The sequence below is a fragment of the Puntigrus tetrazona genome, unplaced genomic scaffold, assembly GCF_018831695.1.
Source record: "Puntigrus tetrazona isolate hp1 unplaced genomic scaffold, ASM1883169v1 S000000968, whole genome shotgun sequence".
In the NCBI taxonomy this organism is placed as follows: Eukaryota; Metazoa; Chordata; class Actinopteri; order Cypriniformes; family Cyprinidae; genus Puntigrus; species Puntigrus tetrazona.
In genome coordinates this window covers 1-16,979 of record NW_025048563.1, presented here as the reverse complement: position 1 = coordinate 16,979, position 16,979 = coordinate 1, and the positions used below count along the sequence as shown (strand labels likewise).

At 40.4% G+C, this 16,979-nt stretch overlaps 6 non-coding genes and 23 pseudogenes across 6 annotated transcripts; all 29 read left to right on the top strand.

Annotated features, from left to right (window-relative positions):
* Positions 1–15: 15 nt before the first annotated feature.
* On the top strand, positions 16–135 carry LOC122336916 (annotated as a pseudogene).
* A 272-nt stretch (positions 136–407) lies between these two features.
* LOC122336908 lies at positions 408–526 on the top strand (annotated as a pseudogene).
* A 274-nt stretch (positions 527–800) lies between these two features.
* Positions 801–919, top strand: LOC122336927. Its single transcript, XR_006249376.1, has one exon. It is a non-coding gene; the product is annotated as a 5S ribosomal RNA (ribosomal RNA).
* A 1,506-nt stretch (positions 920–2,425) lies between these two features.
* Positions 2,426–2,546, top strand: LOC122336936 (annotated as a pseudogene).
* A 674-nt stretch (positions 2,547–3,220) lies between these two features.
* On the top strand, positions 3,221–3,339 carry LOC122336921 (annotated as a pseudogene).
* Positions 3,340–3,611: 272 nt separating this feature from the next.
* Positions 3,612–3,730, top strand: LOC122336985 (annotated as a pseudogene).
* Positions 3,731–4,007: 277 nt separating this feature from the next.
* Positions 4,008–4,126, top strand: LOC122336901 (annotated as a pseudogene).
* Positions 4,127–4,397: 271 nt separating this feature from the next.
* On the top strand, positions 4,398–4,517 carry LOC122336913 (annotated as a pseudogene).
* A 278-nt stretch (positions 4,518–4,795) lies between these two features.
* Positions 4,796–4,914, top strand: LOC122336981. Its single transcript, XR_006249418.1, has one exon. It is a non-coding gene; the product is annotated as a 5S ribosomal RNA (ribosomal RNA).
* Positions 4,915–5,580: 666 nt separating this feature from the next.
* On the top strand, positions 5,581–5,696 carry LOC122336928 (annotated as a pseudogene).
* A 281-nt stretch (positions 5,697–5,977) lies between these two features.
* LOC122336898 lies at positions 5,978–6,096 on the top strand (annotated as a pseudogene).
* A 278-nt stretch (positions 6,097–6,374) lies between these two features.
* On the top strand, positions 6,375–6,493 carry LOC122336897. Its single transcript, XR_006249373.1, has one exon. It is a non-coding gene; the product is annotated as a 5S ribosomal RNA (ribosomal RNA).
* A 276-nt stretch (positions 6,494–6,769) lies between these two features.
* LOC122336932 lies at positions 6,770–6,878 on the top strand (annotated as a pseudogene).
* Positions 6,879–7,160: 282 nt separating this feature from the next.
* LOC122336925 lies at positions 7,161–7,269 on the top strand (annotated as a pseudogene).
* A 277-nt stretch (positions 7,270–7,546) lies between these two features.
* LOC122336914 lies at positions 7,547–7,665 on the top strand (annotated as a pseudogene).
* A 3,663-nt stretch (positions 7,666–11,328) lies between these two features.
* LOC122336924 lies at positions 11,329–11,437 on the top strand (annotated as a pseudogene).
* A 276-nt stretch (positions 11,438–11,713) lies between these two features.
* On the top strand, positions 11,714–11,832 carry LOC122336980. The gene has a single exon (XR_006249417.1). It is a non-coding gene; the product is annotated as a 5S ribosomal RNA (ribosomal RNA).
* Positions 11,833–12,114: 282 nt separating this feature from the next.
* LOC122336933 lies at positions 12,115–12,223 on the top strand (annotated as a pseudogene).
* A 664-nt stretch (positions 12,224–12,887) lies between these two features.
* LOC122336923 lies at positions 12,888–13,006 on the top strand (annotated as a pseudogene).
* Positions 13,007–13,283: 277 nt separating this feature from the next.
* On the top strand, positions 13,284–13,402 carry LOC122336915. The gene has a single exon (XR_006249375.1). It is a non-coding gene; the product is annotated as a 5S ribosomal RNA (ribosomal RNA).
* A 278-nt stretch (positions 13,403–13,680) lies between these two features.
* Positions 13,681–13,799, top strand: LOC122336907 (annotated as a pseudogene).
* A 277-nt stretch (positions 13,800–14,076) lies between these two features.
* LOC122336919 lies at positions 14,077–14,195 on the top strand (annotated as a pseudogene).
* A 275-nt stretch (positions 14,196–14,470) lies between these two features.
* On the top strand, positions 14,471–14,589 carry LOC122336917 (annotated as a pseudogene).
* A 278-nt stretch (positions 14,590–14,867) lies between these two features.
* On the top strand, positions 14,868–14,986 carry LOC122336930 (annotated as a pseudogene).
* Positions 14,987–15,265: 279 nt separating this feature from the next.
* LOC122336920 lies at positions 15,266–15,384 on the top strand (annotated as a pseudogene).
* A 285-nt stretch (positions 15,385–15,669) lies between these two features.
* Positions 15,670–15,788, top strand: LOC122336918 (annotated as a pseudogene).
* Positions 15,789–16,061: 273 nt separating this feature from the next.
* LOC122336969 lies at positions 16,062–16,180 on the top strand. Its single transcript, XR_006249406.1, has one exon. It is a non-coding gene; the product is annotated as a 5S ribosomal RNA (ribosomal RNA).
* Positions 16,181–16,458: 278 nt separating this feature from the next.
* Positions 16,459–16,577, top strand: LOC122336982 (annotated as a pseudogene).
* Positions 16,578–16,853: 276 nt separating this feature from the next.
* On the top strand, positions 16,854–16,975 carry LOC122336934 (annotated as a pseudogene).
* Positions 16,976–16,979: the final 4 nt, after the last annotated feature.

Below are 16,979 nucleotides of genomic sequence, written 5' to 3'. Positions count from 1 at the left end.
TTTGCAGCAGCTTTAGCTTACGGCCATACCACCCTGTTCGCGCCTGATCTCGTCTGATCTCAGAAGCTAAGCAGAGTTGAGGCCTAGTTAGTACTTGGATGGGAGACTGCCTAGGAATACCAGGTGCTGTAAGTTTTTGAGTTTTTCACTACTTATCTAATACACTGGCCCTTAGTGTGGTCAAAGTTTGACCAGCTCTTTGCTTTCCCTTACTGCTTATTTAATTCAATTGCCTTTAAAGTAGCTGTTCTTTAAACAGAGTTTGACTGTTTTTAACTACTTAACTAATGCTCTTATCTTTAATGTAGCTCATTTTGAAGTATTTTTTTGTATTTCATTCATTACTTATCTAGTATAATGGCACTTAGTGTGCCTCACCTTAAAATAGGGCTTTTTGCAGCAGCTTTAGCTACGGCCATACCACCCTGTTCACGCCTGATCTCGTCTGATCTCAGAAGCTAAGCAGAGTTGGGCCTAGTTAGTACTTGGATGGGAGACTGCCTAGGAATACCAGGTGCTGTAAGTTTTGAGTTTTTCACTACTTATCTAATACACTGGCCCTTAGTGTGGCCAAAGTTTGACCAGCTCTTTGCTTTCCCTTACTGCTTATTTAATTCAATTGCCTTTAAAGTAGCTGTTCTTTAAACAGAGTTTGACTGTTTTTAACTACTTAACTAATGCTCTTATCTTTAATGTAGCTCATTTTGAAGTATTTTTTTGTATTTCATTCATTACTTATCTAGTATAATGGCACTTAGTGTGCCTCACCTTAAAATAGGGGGCTTTTTGCAGCAGCTTTAGCTTACGGCCATACCACCCTGTTCACGCCTGATCTCGTCTGATCTCAGAAGCTAAGCAGAGTTGGGCCTAGTTAGTACTTGGATGGGAGACTGCCTAGGAATACCAGGTGCTGTAAGTTTTTGAGTTTTTTCACTACTTATCTAATACACTGGCCCTTAGTGTGGCCAAAGTTTGACCAGCTCTTTGCTTTCCCTTACTGCTTATTTAATTCAATTGCCTTTAAAGTAGCTGTTCTTTAAACAGAGTTTGACTGTTTTTAACTACTTAACTAATGCTCTTATCTTTAATGTAGCTCATTTTGAAGTATTTTTTTGTATTTCATTCATTACTTATCTAGTATAATGGCACTTAGTGTGCCTCACCTTAAAATAGGGGGCTTTTTGCAGCAGCTTTTGCTTACGGCCATACCACCCTGTTTCGCTGATCGTCTGATCTCAGAGCTAAGCAGAGTTGAGCCTAGTTCGTACTTGGATGGGAACTGCCTAGGAATACCAGGTGCTGTAAGTTTTGAGTTTTTTCACTACTTATCTAATACACACTGGCCCTTGGTGTAGTCAAAGTTTGACCAAATCTTTTACTTTCCCTTACTGCTTATTTGATTCAATTTACCTTTAAAGTGACTGTTCTTTAAACAGAGGAGTTGACTATTTTTAACTACTATAACTAAATATCTTATCTTTAATGTAGCTCATTTTGGAAGTATTTTTTTTTGTCTTTCATTCATTACTTATCTAGTATAATGGCATGAGTATACCTCACCTTAAAATAGAGACTTTTTGCAGCAGCTTTGCAGCAAAGCCCATACCACCCCACTGTTCACGCCTGATCTCATCTGATCTCAGGAGCTAAACAGAGTTGGGCCTGAATGAGTACTTGGATGGGGGAGACTGCCACAGGGATACCAGGTGCTGTGAAGTCTTTGAGTTTTTTCACTGCTTATCTAATACAACGGCCTTTGAGTGTGGCCAAAGTTTGACCAGCTCTTTTGCTTTTCCACGCCTGCTTATTTAATTTCAGTTGCCTTTAAAAATGTGGCTGTTCTTTAAGCAGAGAGTTTGGCTTCTATTTTATCTACTTAACTAGCCTATGCTGCCACACCTCTTTAATGTACAGCTCATTTTTGGCAGTAGTATTTTTTTGTATTTCATTCCTTACTTATCTGAAGTATAGTGGCGCCAGGTGTACCACACCGTGGAAATCTGGGGCTTTTTGGCAGCTTTAACAAAGCCTTACCAGCCTGTTCCACGCTTCTGTTTACAATCTGATCTCAGAGCTAAGCAGATTTGGACCTAGATTAGTACTTGGATGGAGGACTACCTACGGAATATACAGGTGCTACCTAAAGCTTTTGAGTTTTTCCACTGCTTATCTAATCCACTGGCCCTTAGTGTGGTCAAAAGTTTGACCAGCTCTTTGCTTTCCCTTACTGCTTATTTAATTCAATTGCCTTTAAAGTAGCTGTTCTTTAAACAGAGTTTGACTGTTTTTAACTACTTAACTAATGCTCTTATCTTTAATGTAGCTCATTTTGAAGTATTTTTTTGTATTTCATTCATTGCTTATCTAGTATAATGGCATAGTGTGCCTCACCTTAAAATAGGGGGCTTTTGCAGCAGCGGCTTTAAACTTCGGCCATACCACCCTGTTCACGCCTGATCTGCGTCTGATCTCAGAAGCTAAGCAGAGTTGGGCCTAGTTAGTACTTGGATGGGAGACTGCCTAGGAATAGCCAGGTGCTGTAAGTTTTTGAGTTTTTTCACTACTTATCTAATACACTGGCCCTTAGTGGTCAAAGTTTGACCAGCTCTTTGCTTTCCCTTACTGCTTATTTAATTCAATTGCCTTTAAAGTAGCTGTTCTTTAAACAGAGTTTGACTGTTTTTAACTACTTAACTAATGCTCTTATCTTTAATGTAGCTCATTTTTGAAGTATTTTTTTTTTTGTATTTCATTCATTACTTATCTAGTATAATGGCACTTAGTGTGCCTCACCTTAAAATACGGGGCTTTTGCAGCAGCTTTAGCTTGCGGCCATGCACCACCCCACGCCTGTTCTCGCCTGATCTCAGAAGCTAAGCAGAGTTGGGCCTAGTTAGTACTTGGATGGGAGACTGCCTAGGAATACCAGGTGCTGTAAGTTTTTGAGTTTTTCACTACTTATCTAATACACTGGCCCTTAGTGTGGCCAAAAGTTTGACCAGCTCTTTGCTTTCCCTTACTGCCTATTTAATTCAATTGCCTTTAAAGTAGCTGTTCTTTAAACAGAGAGTTTGACTGTTTTTAACTACTTAACTAATGCTCTTATCTTTAATGTAGCTCATTTTGAAGTATTTTTTTTTGTATTTCATTCATTACTTATCTAGTATAATGGCATAGTGTGCCTCACCTTAAAATAGGGGCTTTTTTGCAGCAGCTTTCGCTTCACGGCCATACCACCCTGTTCACGCCTGATCTCGTCTGATCTCAGAAGCAAAGCAGAGTTGGGCCTAGGTAGTACTTGGATGGGAGACTGCATAGGAATACCAGGTGCTGTAAGTTTTGAGTTTTTCACTACTTATCTAATACACTGGCCCTTAGTGTGGTCAAAGTTTGACCAGCTCTTTGCTTTCCTTACTGCCTATTTAATTAAATTGCCTTTAAAGTAGCTGTACTTTAAACAGAGTTTGACTGTTTTTAACTACTTAACTAATGCTCTTATCTTTAATGTAGCTCATTTTGAAGTATTTTTTTGTATTTCATTCATTACTTATCTAGTATAATGGCACTTAGTGTGCCTCACCTTAAAATAGGGGCTTTTTGCAGCAGCTTTAGCTTACGGCCATACCACCCTGTTCACGCCTGATCTCGTCTGATCTCAGACGCTAAGCAGAGTTGGGCCTAGTTAGTACTTGGATGGGAGACTGCCTAGGAATACCAGGTGCTGTAAGTTTTTGAGTTTTTTCACTACTTATCTAATACACTGGCCCTTAGTGTGGCCAAAGTTTGACCAGCTCTTTGCTTTCCCTTACTGCTTATTTAATTCAATTGCCTTTAAAGTAGCTGTTCTTTAAACAGAGTTTGACTGTTTTTACCTACTTAACTAATGCTCTTATCTTTAATGTAGCTCATTTTGAAGTATTTTTTTGTATTTCATTCATTTTCTTATCTAGTATAATGGCACTTAATGTGCCTCACCTTAAAATAGGGGCTTTTGCAGCAGCTTTTTAGCTTACGGCCATACCACCCTGTTCACGCCTGATCTCGTCTGATCTCAGAAGCTAAGCAGATTTGGGCCTAGTTAGTACTTGGATGGGAGACTGCCTAGGAATACCAGGTGCTGTAAGTTTTGAGTTTTTCACTACTTATCTAATACACTGGCCCTTAGTGTGGTCAAAGTTTGACCAGCTCTTTGCTTTCCCTTACTGCTTATTTAATTCAATTGCCTTTAAAGTAGCTGTTCTTTAAACAGAGTTTGACTGTTTTACCTACTTAACTAATGCTCTTATCTTTAATGTAGCTCATTTTGAAGTATTTTTTTGTATTTCATTCATTACTTATCTAGTATAATGGCATAGTGTGCCTCACCTTAAAATAGGGGCTTTTTTGCAGCAGCTTTAGCTTACTGGCCATACCACCCTGTTCACGCCTGATCTCGTCTGATCTCAGAAGCTAAGCAGAGTTGGGCCTAGTTAGTACTTGGATGGGAGACTGCCTAGGAATACCAGGTGCTGTAAGTTTTGAGTTTTTCACTACTTATCTAATACACTGGCCCTTAGTGTGGTCAAAGTTTGACCAGCTCTTTGCTTTCCCTTACTGCTTATTTAATTCAATTGCCTTTAAAGTAGCTGTTCTTTAAACAGAGTTTGACTGTTTTTAACTACTTAACTAATGCTCTTATCTTTAATGTAGCTCATTTTGAAGTATTTTTTTTTTTGTATTTCATTCATTACTTATCTAGTATAATGGCACTTAGTGTGCCTCACCTTAAAATAGGGGCTTTTTGCAGCAGCTTTGGCTTTACGGCCATACCACCCTGTTCACGCCTGATCTCGTCTGATCTCAGAAGCTAAGCAGAGTTGGGCCTAGTTAGTACTTGGATAGGAGACTGCCTAGGAATACCAGGTGCTGTAAGTTTTGAGTTTTTCACTACTTATCTAATACACTGGCCCTTAGTGTGGTCAAAGTTTGACCAGCTCTTTGCTTTCCCTTACTGCTTATTTAATTCAATTGCCTTTAAAGTAGCTGTTCTTTAAACAGAGTTTGACTGTTTTTAACTACTTAACTAATGCTCTTATCTTTAATGTAGCTCATTTTGAAGTATTTTTTTTTTTGTATTTCATTCATTACTTATCTAGTATAATGGCACTTAGTGTGCCTCACCTTAAAATAGGGGCTTTTGCAGCAGCTTTTCGCTTACGGCCATACCACCCTGTTCACGCCTGATCTCAGAAGCTCAGAAGCAGAGTTGGGCCTAGTTAGTACTTGGATAGGAGACTGCCTAGGAATACCAGGTGCTGTAAGTTTTGAGTTTTTCACTACTTATCTAATACATTGGCCCTTAGTGTGGTCAAAGTTTGACCAGCTCTTTGCTTTCCCTTACTGCTTATTTAATTCAATTGCCTTTAAAGTAGCTGTTCTTTAAACAGAGTTTGACTGTTTTTAACTACTTAACTAATGCTCTTATCTTTAATGTAGCTCATTTTGAAGTATTTTTTTTTTTGTATTTCATTCATTACTTATCTAGTATAATGGCACTTAGTGTGCCTCACCTTAAAATAGGGGCTTTTTGCAGCAGCTTTAGCTTACGGCCATACCACCCTGTTCACTGATCTCGTCTGATCTCAGAAGCTAAGCAGAGTTGGGCCTAGTTAGTACTTGGATGGGAGACTGCCTAGGAATACCAGGTGCTGTAAGTTTTTGAGTTTTTTCACTACTTATCTAATACACACTGGCCCTTAGTGTGGCCAAAGTTTGACCAGCTCTTTGCTTTCCCTTACTGCTTATTTAATTCAATTGCCTTTAAAGTAGCTGTTCTTTAAACAGAGTTTGACTGTTTTTAACTACTTAACTAATGCTCTTATCTTTAATGTAGCTCATTTTGAAGTATTTTTTTTTTGTATTTCATTCATTACTTATCTAGTATAATGGCACTTAGTGTGCCTCACCTTAAAATACGGGGCTTTTTGCAGCAGCTTTAGCTTACGACCATACCACCCTGTTCACGCCTGATCTCGTCTGATCTCAGAAGCTAAGCAGAGTTGGGCCTAGTTAGTACTTGGATGGGAGACTGCCTAGGAATACCAGGTGCTGTAAGTTTTTGAGTTTTTTCACTACTTATCTAATACACTGGCCCTTAGTGTGGCCAAAGTTTGACCAGCTCTTTGCTTTCCCTTACTGCTTATTTAATTCAATTGCCTTTAAAGTAGCTGTTCTTTAAACAGAGTTTGACTGTTTTTAACTACTTAACTAATGCTCTTATCTTTAATGTAGCTCATTTTGAAGTATTTTTTTTTGTATTTCATTCATTACTTATCTAGTATAATGGCACTTAGTGTGCCTCACCTTAAAATAGGGGGCTTTTTGCAGCAGCTTTAGCTTACGGCCATACCACCCTGTTCACGCCTGATCTCATCTGATCTCAGAAGCTAAGCAGAGTTGGGCCTAGTTAGTACTTGGATAGGAGACTGCCTAGGAATACCAGGTGCTGTAAGTTTTTGAGTTTTTTCACTACTTATCTAATACACTGGCCCTTAGTGTGGTCAAAGTTTGACCAGCTCTTTGCTTTCCCTTACTGCTTATTTAATTCAATTGCCTTTAAAGTAGCTGTTCTTTAAACAGAGTTTGACTGTTTTTAACTACTTAACTAATGCTCTTATCTTTAATGTAGCTCATTTTGAAGTATTTTTTTGTATTTCATTCATTACTTATCTAGTATAATGGCACTTAGTGTGCCTCACCTTAAAATAGGGGGCTTTTTGCAGCAGCTTTAGCTTACGGCCATACCACCCTGTTCACGCCTGATCTCAGAAGCTAAGCAGAGTTGGGCCTAGTTAGTACTTGGATAGGAGACTGCCTAGGAATACCAGGTGCTGTAAGTTTTTGAGTTTTTTCACTACTTATCTAATACATTGGCCCTTAGTGTGGTCAAAGTTTGACCAGCTCTTTGCTTTCCCTTACTGCTTATTTAATTCAATTGCCTTTAAAGTAGCTGTTCTTTAAACAGAGTTTGACTGTTTTTAACTACTTAACTAATGCTCTTATCTTTAATGTAGCTCATTTTGAAGTATTTTTTTTTTTTTGTATTTCATTCATTACTTATCTAGTATAATGGCACTTAGTGTGCCTCACCTTAAAATAGGGGGCTTTTTGCAGCAGCTTTCGCTTACGGCCATACCACCCTGTTCACGCCTGATCTCAGAAGCTAAGCAGAGTTGGGCCTGGTTAGTACTTGGATGGGAGACTGCCTAGGAATACCAGGTGCTGTAAGTTTTTGAGTTTTTTCACTACTTTTCTAATACAACGGCCCTTAGTGTGGCCAAAGTTTGACCAGCTCTTTGCTTTCCCTTACTGCTTATTTAATTCAATTGCCTTTAAAGTAGCTGTACTTTAAACAGAGTTTGACTGTTTTTAACTACTTAACTAATGCTCTTATCTTTAATGTAGCTCATTTTGAAGTATTTTTTTTGTATTTCATTCATTACTTATCTAGTATAATGGCACTTAATGTGCCACACCTTAAAATACGGGGCTTTTTGTAGCAGCTTTAGCTTACGACCATACCACCCTGTTCACGCCTGATCTCGTCTGATCTCAGAAGCTAAGCAGATTTGGGCCTAGTTAGTACTTGGATGGGAGACTGCCTAGGAATACCAGGTGCTGTAAGCTTTTGAGTTTTTTCACTACTTATCTAATACACTGGCCCTTAGTGTGGCCAAAGTTTGACCAGCTCTTTGCTTTCCCTTACTGCTTATTTAATTCAATTGCCTTTAAAGTAGCTGTTCTTTAAACAGAGTTTGACTGTTTTTAACTACTTAACTAATGCTCTTATCTTTAATGTAGCTCATTTTGAAGTATTTTTTTGTATTTCATTCATTACTTATCTAGTATATGTAGATATGTAGATGGTAGATATGTAGATATGTAGATAGTATATGTAGATGGCGGCGCGTACACATCGCGAGGCTCAGCGTCTCTCCAGTTTCTGCAGTTTTGCAGTATTTTACCTGCTCTTTTCGGGTCTGTTCGTGCAGAACAGCAGTGCCTTTACATCGTACACCCGACATGAGCTTTTGGATATTGGTTCATCATTTTCAGACAGTTTTAACGGCAACCTTCAACTCGTCCCGGAGATCGTCAGAACTACCGAGGCTGAGCGCTCTTCCCGGCCGGGCGGAAGTGCTCGAAGACGGCGGCGCGATCGCAAACAAAGGCGGGGGAAGCGCGGAGGGCTAAGAGCTAAGCTAAAGCTAACACCACATCGGCTCTCTTTACCCAGCATTTTCCTTGCCAATGTACGGTCACTGGCGAACAAAATGGGCGAGATTCGACTCGCATCAGAGACAACAAAAACTTCAGAACTGCAATGTCATGATCTTCACGAAACATGGCTAAACAGCAGTATACCAGACCATGCTATCAGCATAGCTGGACACCACACATTCGGGCAGACAGAACGGCGGATGACTCGGTAAGACCAGAGGCGGGGATTGTGCATTTATATTAACAATGCTTGGTGCACAAACTCTGTTATCGTTGGGAGACACTGCTCAGCCAACCTAGAGTTTCTCATGGTTAAGAGTAGACCGTTTTATCTGCCTCGGGAGTTCACATCCACCATCATAACTGCTGCTTATATTCCTCCCAATGCTGATGCCAAGCTTGCTATATGAACGAACTTCATGCAGCCATCAGTAAACAACAGTCTGCTCACCCGGAGGCTGCATTTATTGTTGGGGATTTTAATCACTCTAACTTGAAGGCAGTCCTCCTAAATTTCACCAAAACGTTTTCTGTCACACCAGAGGAAACAGAACTTTGGACCATGTATACACAAACATGGCTGAAGCCTATGCTGTGACCCCCTCCCCATCTAGGACAATCGGATCACCTTTCTTTGTTCCTCACCCCCAAGTACTCCCCCTCATCAACCGTGTGAAGCCATCAGTGAGGACCATCAAAGTCTGGCCAGCGGGGCTGACTCCACACTCCAGGACAGGTTTCAACACACAGACTGGAGTATGTTTGCTTCCCAGGCTACCTGTGGCTCTCACACGGATATAGACCACTACACTTCCTCTGTTCTGGATTACATCAACACCACCATAGACAGTGTTACTACCCAGAAACAGATCACCACATACCCAAATCAGAAGCCATGGATGAACAAGGAGGTGCGCCTTCTGTTGAAAGCACATAACACTGCCTTCAGATCAGGTGGCGCACAGGCCTACAGCACTTCCAGGGCAAATCTGAAGAGGGGCATCAAAAAGGCCAAGTACTGCTACAAGCTGAAGTTAGAGGAGCACTTTACCAACTCTGACCCTCGACGCATGTGGCAGGGCATCCAGGCCATCAGTGATTACAAACCCAACCACTCCACCCCCACAGCACCTAATGTCTTCTTTCTGAACGAGCTTAATGACTTTTATGCTCGCTTTGAGAGGGACAATAATGAAACGGTCACCAATATCACCCCTCAACCGACCCACCCATCACACTCACCTCCTCAGAGGTTTACACTGCACTAAGCCGGATCAACGCGCGCAAGGCTGCTGGACCAGACGGTATCCCTGGACGCGTACTACGGGCATGTGCAGAGCAGCTCGCTGGGGTATTCGCGGACATTTTCAACATGTCCCTTGCCCAAGCAGCTGTACCAACATGCTTCAAATCCACCTCCATTGTGCCAGTGCCAAAAATCTCTAGCCCAGTGTGCCTAAGCGACTACCGCCCTGTAGCACTCACACCCATCGTTATGAAGTGCTTTGAGCGACTAGTCTTGTCACATCTGAAGGACTCTCTGCCTTCCACACTGGACCCCCACCAGTTTGCCTATCAAGGCAATAGGAGCACTGAGGATGCAGTCTCCATCGCTCTGCACTCCGTACTCACACACTTGGACAACAAAAATACTTACGCCGACGGATGCTGTTTGTTGACTTCAGTTCAGCATTCAACACGGTCATACCCTCTAAGTTAATCACCAAACTCAGAGATCTGGACATTAACACCTCACTGTGCAACTGGGTTATGGACTTCCTGACCAACAGACCCCAGCATGTTAGGTCAGGCCACATCTGTTCCACCACTATCACTCTCAACACCGGTGTACCACAAGGCTGTGTGCTGAGCCCCTTCCTCTACTCCCTCTTCACCCACGACTGCAGGCCTGTGTTTGGATCTAACTCCATCATCAAGTTTGCAGATGACACTACGGTGATCGGTCTCATCAGCAACAACGATGAGACTGCCTACAGAGAAGAGGTCCAGCATCTGGCCACGTGGTGCAAAGACAATAATCTGCTCCTTAACACCACCAAAACCAAGGAGCTCATTGTGGACTTCAGGAAGGTGAGAAGAGGCTCACATGATTCCATCCACATTAATGGGATTGCTGTGGAGCCTGTCTCATGCATCAAGTTCCTGGGAACCCACATCTCGGAGGATCTGTCCTGGACCACCAACACCTCCAGCCTGGTCAAGAAGGCTCACCAGCGTTTATTCTTTCTGAGGAAACTTAAGAAGAACCAGCTGTCCTCAGCCATCCTGGTGAACTTCTATCGCTGTACAATAGAGAGCATCCTAACAAACTGTGTCACAGTCTGGTATGGGAGCTGCTCTGTTGCTGAGCGTAAGGCACTGCAGCGGGTGGTGAAAACTGCCCAGCGCATCACAGGAACTCCACTTCCATCCATTGAGGACATCCAGAAGAAACACTGTTTGTGTCGAGCACGCGCAGTATTCTTAAGGACTCCTCTCACCCTGCCCACAAACTGTTTTCCCTCCTGCCATCCGGCAGGCGATTCAGATTCCCCGGACTAGAACAAGTAGACTGAGGAACAGCTTTTTACCAGAGCTGTCTCACTACTGAATTCTACCCCCACTGATGTCTGCCCCACCCACCCCATTAAAACAAAAATACTAAAATGCACTGTTAACATTCATTGCACTCCACTGTATATATCTTTGTAAATGTATGTACATATCCACTGTACATACTCTTGTAAAATTGTCTATACATATCCTGTATATCCTGCTCTTTCTTATGTACATAACGATCTGTAAATTGTTTACACATAATCACTGTAAATTCCCCTTCCCATCTGTAATTTAACTTGTACATATCACATATTTATCTTTGTAATTTATATTTATATTTGTACCTATATCCTGCACTTGCTGCTTATTGCACTCCTGGTTAGACCTAAACTGCATTTCGTTACCTTGTACTTGTACATGTGTAATGACAATAAAGTTGAATCTAATCTAATCTATAATGGCACTTAGTGTGCCTCACCTTAAAATAGGGGGCTTTTTGCAGCAGCTTTCGCTTACGGCCATACCACCCTGTTCACGCCTGATCTCAGAAGCTAAGCAGAGTTGGGCCTGGTTAGTACTTGGATGGGAGACTGCCTAGGAATACCAGGTGCTGTAAGTTTTGAGTTTTTCACTACTTATCTAATACAACGGCCCTTAGTATGGCCAAAGTTTGACCAGCTCTTTGCTTTCCCTTACTGCTTATTTAATTCAATTGCCTTTAAAGTAGCTGTTCTTTAAACAGAGTTTGACTGTTTTTAACTACTTAACTAATGCTCTTATCTTTAATGTAGCTCATTTTGAAGAAGTTTTTTTTTTGTATTTCATTCATTACTTATCTAGTATAACGGCACTTAGTGTGCCTCACCTTAAAATAGGGGCTTTTGCAGCAGCTTTAGCTTACGGCCATACCACCCTGTTCACGCCTGATCTCGTCTGATCTCAGAAGCTAAGCAGAGTTGGGCCTAGTTAGTACTTGGATAGGAGACTGCCTAGGAATACCAGGTGCTGTAAGTTTTTGAGTTTTTTCACTACTTATCTAATACACTGGCCCTTAGTGTGGTCAAAGTTTGACCAGCTCTTTGCTTTCCCTTACTGCTTATTTAATTCAATTGCCTTTAAAGTAGCTGTTCTTTAAACAGAGTTTGACTGTTTTTAACTACTTAACTAATGCTCTTATCTTTAATGTAGCTCATTTTGAAGTATTTTTTTTTTTTTGTATTTCATTCATTACTTATCTAGTATAATGGCACTTAGTGTGCCTCACCTTAAAATAGGGGGCTTTTTGCAGCAGCTTTCGCTTAAGGCCATACCACCCTGTTCACGCCTGATCTCAGAAGCTAAGCAGAGTTGGGCCTGGTTAGTACTTGGATGGGAGACTGCCTAGGAATACCAGGTGCTGTAAGTTTTTGAGTTTTTTCACTACTTATCTAATACAACGGCCCTTAGTGTGGCCAAAGTTTGACCAGCTCTTTGCTTTCCCTTACTGCTTATTTAATTCAATTGCCTTTAAAGTAGCTGTACTTTAAACAGAGTTTGACTGTTTTTATCTACTTAACTAATGCTCTTATCTTTAATGTAGCTCATTTTGAAGTATTTTTTTGTATTTCATTCATTACTTATCTAGTATAATGGCACTTAATGTGCCACACCTTAAAATACGGGGCTTTTGCAGCAGCTTTACGGCCATACGGCCATACCACCCTGTTCTCGTCTGATCTCAGAAGCTAAGCAGATTTGGACCTAGTTAGTACTTGGATGGGAGACTGCCTAGGAATACCAGGTGCTGTAAGCTTTTGAGTTTTTTCACTACTTATCTAATCCACTGGCCCTTAGTGTGGCCAAAGTTTGACCAGCTCTTTACTTTCCCTTACTGCTTATTTAATTCAATTGCCTTTAAAGTAGCTGTTCTTTAAACAGAGTTTGACTGTTTTTAACTACTTAACTAATGCTCTTATCTTTAATGTAGCTCATTTTGAAAGTATTTTTTTGTATTTCATTCATTACTTATCTAGTATAATGGCACTTAGTGTGCCTCACCTTAAAATAGGGGCTTTTTGCAGCAGCTTTAGCTACACGGCCATACCACCCTGTTCACGCCTGATCTCGTCTGATCTCAGAAGCTAAGCAGAGTTGGGCCTAGTTAGTACTTGGATGGGAGACTGCCTAGGAATACCAGGTGCTGTAAGTTTTGAGTTTTTTCACTACTTATCTAATACACTGGCCCTTAGTGTGGCCAAAGTTTGACCAGCTCTTTGCTTTCCCTTACTGCCTATTTAATTCAATTGCCTTTAAAGTAGCTGTACTTTAAACAGAGTTTGACTGTTTTTAACTACTTAACTAATGCACTTATCTTTAATGTAGCTAATTTTGAAGTATTGTTTTGTATTTCATTCATTACTTATCTAGTATAATGGCACTTAGTGTGCCTCACCTTAAAATAGGGGCTTTTTGCAGCAGCTTTAGAAGCTTACGGCCATACCACCCTGTTCACGCCTGATCTCGTCTGATCTCAGAAGCTAAGCAGAGTTGGGCCTAGTTAGTACTTGGATGGGAGACTGCCTAGGAATACCAGGTGCTGTAAGTTTTTGAGTTTTTTCACTACTTATCTAATACACTGGCCCTTAGTGTGGTCAAAGTTTGACCAGCTCTTTGCTTTCCCTTACTGCTTATTTAATTCAATTGCCTTTAAAGTAGCTGTTCTTTAAACAGAGTTTGACTGTTTTTAACTACTTAACTAATGCTCTTATCTTTGATGTAGCTCATTTTGAAGTATTTTTTTTGTATTTCATTCATTACTTATCTAGTATAATGGCACTTAGTGTGCCTCACCTTAAAAAATAGGGGCTTTTTGCAGCAGCTTCCGCTTACGGCCATACCACCCTGTTCACGCCTGATCTCGTCTGATCTCAGAAGCTAAGCAGAGTTGGGCCTAGTTAGTACTTGGATAGGAGACTGCCTAGGAATACCAGGTGCTGTACATTTTTGAGTTTTTTCACTACTTATCTAATACACTGGCCCTTAGTGTGGTCAAAGTTTGACCAGCTCTTTGCTTTCCTTACTGCTTATTTAATTCAATTGCCTTTAAAGTAGCTGTTCTTTAAACAGAGTTTGACTGTTTTTAACTACTTAACTAATGCTCTTATCTTTAATGTAGCTCATTTTGAAGTATTTTTTTTTGTATTTCATTCATTACTTATCTAGTATAATGGCACTTAATGTGCCACACCTTAAAATAGGGGGCCTTTTGCAGCTGCTTTCGCTTACGGCCATACCACCCTGTTCACGCCTGATGTCGTCTGATCTCAGAAGCTAAGCAGAGTTGGGCCTAGTTAGTACTTGGATGGGAGACTGCCTAGGAATACCAGGTGCTGTAAGTTTTTGAGTTTTTTCACTACTTATCTAATACACTGGCCCTTAGTGTGGCCAAAGTTTGACCAGCTCTTTGCTTTCCCTTACTGCCTATTTAATTCAATTACCTTTAAAGTAGCTGTACTTTAAACAGAGTTTGACTGTTTTTAACTACTTAACTAATGCACTTATCTTTAATGTAGCTCATTTTGAAGTATTGTTTTGTATTTCATTCATTACTTATCTAGTATAATGGCACTTAGTGTGCCTCACCTTAAAATAGGGGGCTTTTGCAGCAGCTTTCGCACACGGCCATACCACCCTGTTCACGCCTGATCTCGTCTGATCTCAGAAGCTAAGCAGAGTTGGGCCTAGTTAGTACTTGGATGGGAGACTGCCTAGGAATACCAGGTGCTGTAAGTTTTTGAGTTTTTTCACTACTTATCTAATACACTGACCCTTAGTGTGGTCAAAGTTTGACCAGCTCTTTGCTTTCCCTTACTGCTTATTTAATTCAATTGCCTTTAAAGTAGCTGTTATTTAAACAGAGTTTGACTGTTTTTAACTACTTAACTAATGCTCTTATCTTTAATGTAGCTCATTTTGAAGTATTTTTTTTTGTATTTCATTCATTACTTATCTAGTATAATGGCACTTAGTGTGCCTCACCTTAAAATAGGGGGCTTTTTGCAGCAGCTTTCTCTTAAGGCCATACCACCCTGTTCACGCCTGATGTCGTCTGATCTCTGAAGCTAAGCAGAGTTGGGCCTGGTTAGTACTTGGATGGGAGACTGCCTAGGAATACCAGGTGCTGTAAGTTTTTGAGTTTTTTCACTACTTATCTAATACACTGGCCCTTAGTGTGGTCAAAGTTTGACCAGCTCTTTGCTTTCCCTTACTGATTATTTAATTCAATTGCCTTTAAAGTAGCTGTTCTTTAAACAGAGTTTGACTGTTTTTAACTACTTAACTAATGCTCTTATCTTTGATGTAGCTCATTTTGAAGTATTTTTTTTTTGTATTTCATTCATTACTTATCTAGTATAATGGCACTTAGTGTGCCTCACCTTAAAATAGGGGGCTTTTTGCAGCAGCTTCCGCTTACGGCCATACCACCCTGTTCACGCCTGATCTCGTCTGATCTCAGAAGCTAAGTAGAGTTGGGCCTAGTTAGTACTTGGATGGGAGACTGCATAGGAATACCAGGTGCTGTAAAGTTTTGAGTTTTTCACTACTTATCTAATACACTGGCCCTTAGTGTGGTCAAAGTTTGACCAGCTCTTTGCTTTCCCTTACTGCTTATTTAATTCAATTGCCTTTAAAGTAGCTGTTCTTTAAACAGAGTTTGACTGTTTTTAACTACTTAACTAATGCTCTTATCTTTAATGTAGCTCATTTTGAAGTATTTTTTTTTTTTTTTTTGTATTTCATTCATTACTTATCTAGTATAATGGCACTTAATGTGCCACACCTTAAAATAGGGGGCCTTTTGCAGCTGCTTTCGCTTACGGCCATACCACCCTGTTCACGCCTGATGTCGTCTGATCTCAGAAGCTAAGCAGAGTTGGGCCTAGTTAGTACTTGGATGGGAGACTGCCTAGGAATACCAGGTGCTGTAAGTTTTTGAGTTTTTCACTACTTATCTAATACACTGGCCCTTAGTGTGGTCAAAGTTTGACCAGCTCTTTGCTTTCCCTTACTGATTATTTAATTCAATTGCCTTTAAAGTAGCTGTTCTTTAAACAGAGTTTGACTGTTTTTAACTACTTAACTAATGCTCTTATCTTTGATGTAGCTCATTTTGAAGTATTTTTTTGTATTTCATTCATTACTTATCTAGTATAATGGCACTTAGTGTGCCTCACCTTAAAATAGGGGCTTTTGCAGCAGCTTTCGCTTACGGCCATACCACCCTGTTCACGCCTGATCTCGTCTGATCTCAGAAGCTAAGCAGAGTTGGGCCTAGTTAGTACTTGGATAGGAGACTGCCTAGGAATACCAGGTGCTGTAAGTTTTTGAGTTTTTTCACTACTTATCTAATACACTGGCCCTTAGTGTGGTCAAAGTTTGACCAGCTCTTTGCTTTTCCCTTACTGCTTATTTAATTCAATTGCCTTTAAAGTAGCTGTTCTTTAAACAGAGTTTGACTGTTTTTAACTACTTAACTAATGCTCTTATCTTTAATGTAGCTCATTTTGAAGTATTTTTTTGTATTTCATTCATTACTTATCTAGTATAATGGCACTTAATGTGCCACACCTTAAAATACGGGGCTTTTTGTAGCAGCTTTCCGCTTATGGCCATACCACCCTGTTCACGCCTGATCTCGTCTGATCTCAGAAGCTAAGCAGAGTTGGGCCTAGTTAGTACTTGGATGGGAGACTGCATAGGAATACCAGGTGCTGTAAGTTTTTGAGTTTTTTCACTACTTATCTAATACACTGGCCCTTAGTGTGGTCAAAGTTTGACCAGCTCTTTGCTTTCCCTTACTGCTTATTTAATTCAATTGCCTTTAAAGTAGCTGTTCTTTAAACAGAGTTTGACTGTTTTTAACTACTTAACTAATGCTCTTATCTTTAATGTAGCTCATTTTTGAAGTATTTTTTTGTATTTCATTCATTACTTATCTAGTATAATGGCACTTAATGTGCCACACCTTAAAATAAGGGGGCTTTTGTTCCAGCTTTGGCTGCGGCCATACCACCCTGTTCACGCCTGATCTCGTCTGATCTCAGAAGCTAAAGCAGAGTTGGGCCTAGTTAGTACTTGGATGGGAGACTGCCTAGGAGAATACCAGGTGCTGTAAGCTTTTG